At 43.0% G+C, this 5,804-nt stretch overlaps 1 protein-coding gene across 4 annotated transcripts in view; it reads right to left on the reverse strand.

The window, feature by feature from the left end:
- The window catches only part of LIN54 (lin-54 DREAM MuvB core complex component), a 90,114-nt gene extending 85,991 nt beyond the window's left edge, over window positions 1-4,123 (reverse strand). For 2 of the 4 annotated variants that reach the window (XM_011985424.1, XM_011985423.1), the window contains exon 1: window positions 3,773-4,123. The gene's annotated coding sequence lies outside the window, so the exon portion shown is untranslated. The remainder of the gene's footprint in view (window positions 1-3,772) is intronic. The other 2 variants (XM_011985425.1, XM_011985426.1) reach the window with 2 other exon arrangements.
- Window positions 4,124-5,804: the final 1,681 nt, after the last annotated feature.

Below are 5,804 nucleotides of genomic sequence, written 5' to 3' on the forward strand. Positions count from 1 at the left end.
TAAATTTGAACTTCTGCCACTCATATTTAAATGTATATGAAGTATCTGCTGCACTACTCCCATTCTATTTAGGTGAGCTTCCTTAACTTTGTAACTTACTTTCCATAAAGTCTTTGCTACACGATAATTACATGAATTTCACAATGTATTTCAAAGGGTGTGAATTAACACCATAATAAAAAAAAGAAATGGGCCAGGCATGATGGCTCACATCCCACCACTTTGGGAGGCTGAGGTTGGTGGATCACCTTAGGTCAGGAGTTCAAGACCAGCCTGGACAACATGGTGAAACCCCATCTCTAGTAAAAATTCAAAAAGTAGCCGGGCATGGTGGCGGGTGCCTGTAATCCCAGCTACTCAAGAGGCTGAGGCAAGAGAATCGCTTGAACCCAGGAGGTGGAGGCTGCAGTGAGCAGAGATCACACCACTACCCTCCAGCCTGGGCAACAGAATGAGACTCCGTCTCAAAAAATAAATACATCAAAATAAATTTCAAAAAAAGATTATATAATTGAGTGAAATAACAAATAAATGCTATTCATTTATTCACATACTCAATGAATAGGGTTATGTACCAAGGGATAGGCATCGTACCCAAGAATAAGAATAACACAGCCTATAAAACTGAACAAATATATAAAAATAAAAAAGGGAACTCTATATTATTCATGCTTATGATTAACATGATGGAAAAAACATGGAGATTCAAAATCAGAAAAGATCCGTTTCCAAATCATGGCTCTCCTAGTTGCTTTATCACGTAATCCGAGTCAATAATAACATCTCTGAGCTTCAGTTTACTTACAGGGTTACTGTGAAGATAGTTATGAGGTATGCTGTAACTCAAAGTTATTTTCCTGTTTATCTAAATTAGCTTCTCCTTCTGATTTCTCTATTGTTTTGCAGCATTCAATAATCTACCAAATGGCAGGACGTGGTAGCTAACGCCTGTAATTCCAGCACTTTGGGAGGGTGAGTCAGGTAGATAGCCTGAGCTCAGGAGTTTGAGACCAGCCTGGCCAACATGGTGAAACCCTGTCTCTACCAAAAATACAAAAAATTAGCCGAGCGTGGTGGCCCATGCCTGTGGTCCCAACTACTCATGAGGCTGAGGTGGGAGTATCTCTTGAGCCTGGGAGGCAGAGGTTGCAGTGAGCTGAGATCCACTGCACCCTCACCTGGGTGACAGAGTAAGACCCCATCTCATTTAAAAAAAAAAAAAAAAAAAAATTATATCAAACACCAGGGCTTATGATTGTATGGTCGTTGACATCTCTTCTTTCCATAGAAATATTAATCTGTCATATATTATGCAGATTACACCTTCACCATGACTCTATCCGCCTGTAACCAATCGTGTCTAAATCTCTAAATCCTGAAGCCTACTATGGTGTTTTTACCTCCATCTCCTCTCACCTGTAATGCATTCTACATAAAAGCTATATGTACAGGATTTATCTTCTGAAGTATATCTCTGAGGTTGTCATTCTCCTACACTAAGTTACATTTTCTGTAACTCTTAAGGCCTTTTGCAGCAAGGCCCCACTGCATAGATCCTTCCAACTTCACCTCCAGTGATTCTTAAACTGTAAGTTCCTTGAGGTAATGATATTTAGGTTATTTTATCCACTATCCCTAGCATACTATATGACACATAATAGACACCCAATAATAATGTTTGAAAAAGCAGTGAAAATCGGCCGGGCGCGGTGGCTCACGCCTGTAATCCCAGCACTTTGGGAGGCCGAGGCAGGTGGATCATGAGGTGAGGAGATCGAGACCATCCTGGCTAACATGGTGAAACACCATCTCTACTAAAAATACAAAAAATTAGCCAGGTGCAGTCGTGGGCGCCTGTAGTCCCAGCTACTCAGGAGGCTGAGGCAGGAGAATGGCTGAACCCGGGAGGCGGAGCTTGCAGTGAGCTGAGATCTCACCACTGCCCTCTAGCCTGGGCAACACAGCGAAACTCTGTCTCGAAATAAAAAAAAAAAAAGAAAAAGTAGTGAAAATCTATAATACTCTTCCCCCAAAAATGAACACTGGACTATCTCTGGTGGTATAATTCTTGCTTCATTTCTTTCTAACACATTTTTAATTATTAATACACAATTGTTCTAACCAGGACAATATGAAAACTGGTCTTTAAAGACAATCACAAAGAATCACAAAGAGACAATAGCCCTCTGTGATTAAAAGAAAGTCAACGAAAAAGCTTTTTAATCCCCCTATTTTAATTACTTTTAAAATTCTTAGTCTTGCTACTAAGTCAGCAGCTATAAGGCATGGGTTAAATAACTGCAACATAAAAACTGTAATTTTAAAAAGACAAAACCAAATACCTACTGAATAATACAGCATCAAATTATTTTTAAAAAATAATCATTATCATTAAATCTTCTGAGTACCTCTCAGGTATTTGTCCTAAAAAATTTTTTGGGTCTCTTATTCTTCTAGTAAGTGAAAGCCAGACATCCAAACTATACACATCCATTCACACAAAATTTTTCCCCTCTAAGTACACTACAAAATTTGTGATAAATGACACACTATGGCATAGTGTGTTCACATATACTCTCTGTAGACAATTTGAATAAGGAAATAATATCACATATACTCTCTGAAGACAATTTGAATAAGGAAATTTAGGGCTAATCATAAACATTACCCATGGGCATTCCTCAAATACTAATCTCTCTGTTCATTATACACTCAATGTCATTGACTCAAAAAAGCTTGGGGAAAAGCATAGGGTCCAAATTAACAAACAACAATTTTTTTGCCCAGCCTAAACATTTGTTTCACATGTAACTTTTCCGTAACACTAGTGTTGCGTGCAAGGACACAGACTCCTTAGGGATCTTTCAGCATAACCTAAAACTTACATGGGTCTTTAGATAACCTAATAAAACAGTGGCTGTTATAGTCAATCAATACAGCTCTCTAAAAGGGCTAGGCTAAACACTCCAGCATTTAGAAATAACAGAGGTCTCAATTTATCTTTACCAACTTAATGTACTCACAACAAATGCTTGTGTCACGCCATCACAACTCTCCCTAACAATGAAGGTAAAACTCAGGACCAAAAGAGAGCTCCTAAAGCTGTATTTCATTTGCATTATAAAATCTACCGCAAAATTTTTCATAACTTTACTCTCTGAATTCATGAACTAGAGTGGCGGGGGCAGGAGGGTGGGTATAGAGAAGAACTTCCCTGAAAAGCATGGGTATAAAATATGACTGACAGTATCTCAATTGTTACTTGCCAAATGGCAGGGGCAAAGAGGTTACTCTATGGATAACAGAGCATTAAAAAATTTTTTTCTAATTCTTACAAAACTGGTCCCTATTCTATAAAATGTGAACATCCACACCCCAACAAGTTACAGACTAGGATCTAAGACACAGACCTTAAATGCAGAATAAAATGCCAATGCTCCGCCTCCCTAAAGAAACATACAACACCAAGAACTGCTGAACACCATCAAAGCAACACCCGCCAGAGTGGCTGTTTTAAAAATTGTATCAGGAAATCATGCTAAGTGCTAGCGGTTCCTCTAGGCCTCAGCAGCAGCCTTAGGTATAAGAGCAAACTGGAGCCCTCTTAACACTCAAAGAATAATGTTGATGTCATGACGAGGCTACTGATTCTTCGCACTTCGGACAAGTCATTCCTTGATCCACAGCGCAGTTCTTTCCCCACCCACCCCCATCCCCCCAAATAAAGAGATCTCCAGACAGAGAAGCCCTCGGGTACCCCCTCCTCCTCTACCTCCAGCGGCTGCCGCTTTCTCCTCCCTCGGGCTCCGAGGTGGGGGCTCCAGAAGGTCCTGGGCAATCCCGAGCCCCGGCGGGGCTTGTTTTGCCCGTGCACGATAGCTCTGGCCAACAGCTTCCTTTCCCAGTTTGTCCAAACTGGAGCGCTTCAGGGTACCCGGGGCCCGAGAAGGGAGCCGGGGTGGCGACGTCGCCGCCGCCGCCGCCTCTGGTATGTCAGGGGCCGGGATTGTATTTCGAAAGATCCGCCATTTTCACCTCGTCATCACCATCACAGCTCAGTAGCTTCCCCGACAGCCGGAGCCCGGGCCGCCGCCGCCGCCGCCACCACCAGTAACCTCCCCCTTCCTCCTCCCCTCCCCGCCCGCCCCTCCCGGGAGGCGCACACCCACATATCCGGGGAAGCCTCCCGCCGCCCCGCCAACCTTCAAACGCACAAGGGCCGTGCAAGTGCACACCGGCTACGCCGAGACCTTTCACCCCCGGGCGGAGCACGGGCCCCCGCAGGGACGCCAAAGGAAGTCGCGCCACCTGCGGGGTCCCAAGTCCGGCATATTTTTGTTTGCAAGACCAAAAGCCATGCGGAGGGTGGCATAAGGACAATAAAGAACCCAAACTCTTTTATTTTCAGAGCAGCAACTTGAGAGAGATGGTGGAATGCGTTTTATTCACTGTGGCTATCTCAGGTACCAAAAACACTGTGAAGACCCTTAATGTCATTCACCAACTTTGACATTTTACCCCACCCGCGGAACTACTTTGACAGGATGAGCTATTTCCATATGCATGTTCGACCTTTGACACCTTTGTCAATTACAGGCAGCAACCCTCATGCAGGTGAGGTGGTCAAAACACTTCATTTTAAAAAATAAAGTTCTGAGCTGTCTTCCTCTCCAACTTAATTTTATCTGGTCATTTCTGTCCATGAACACTGTGACTTCCAATCTGTCATCGGTTTAAGACGTCAAAGCGCAACTAGATTTAAAATGTATTGAACTAATTGTAGAAACATTCATGAATGATCAATTTCTAAAATATTGAAAATATAACTCTAAGCTAAAAGTATTTGCCAAATGTTTTTAGGATCTAAGTCATCAAATTAAAAAAAAAAAACAAACCATCTGCTGCTGATATATTTGTTCAATACAGTGAAAATAAACAGCTTGCTTCAGAACAAGACCCTAGAGTTACCTACTAGGTTAAGTAAGAGTTACCAGCTCCTGTCATCAGTCAGTTGAATAAGTAACCAAAAGAGAACAGAGGTAATTCTTAATCATTTAAAAAATAACAAAACATAAGCTGCAAGGCTTCTTCTGAGACCAACACTTAAAAAAAAAAAAAAAAAAAAGGAAACTGGCTGCCTTTGTCAATTTCAGAAAGAGTTAACCAACCAAAAACTTAATTCTTTATCATTCAACTACAATATAAGCTCTGGGCAAACTGAATTTCAAGGCTGCAAACAGGGCCACTCTACTGTCTAAGTTAGTGTAAGAAGATTAAGGTTGAAGTTGAAAAAGTCATTTCATTTCCCTACCTTGTTTCAATGGCAACTCCATATAAAAGTCGGTAGATTCAGCCTTCAACAAGGGCTACCACCCACCCCAATTGCTGTTTTTATATGCAGATTGCCAGATGCTGAGAGTATAAAGTGTTATCAGTTACTTCATCTTTAAACTTCATTTCCCCACTGACGGCCCCGTCCATCCGCACTCTGCTTGGTTGTTTACCGTTGCTGGCCAAGCTAAGTCCCGGCCCGCTCCCTTCCCCCGTGCACCTCGGGAACATTATGACATTTGGCTGGTGGGCTTCGCGAGGAAAACGGACACGCACGAACAAGAGCCTGTACAAAGGGGCATAGGAAGAACGCGGCGGCGGGCAGTAGGGAGAGGAGGGACTGGCACAAATGACACAGCAGCAAAACCGGTTCCCAGAAACCCGGGGCCGCCACGGCCGGCTTGTTGGGTCGCGCAGTGTGCGTGTCAACAGCCGCGGGAGCCCTTCCTCCAGACCGCCAGGCAGGCGGCTGG

The sequence above is a fragment of the Mandrillus leucophaeus genome, unplaced genomic scaffold, assembly GCF_000951045.1.
Source record: "Mandrillus leucophaeus isolate KB7577 unplaced genomic scaffold, Mleu.le_1.0 Scaffold283, whole genome shotgun sequence".
Lineage (NCBI taxonomy): Eukaryota > Metazoa > Chordata > Mammalia > Primates > Cercopithecidae > Mandrillus > Mandrillus leucophaeus.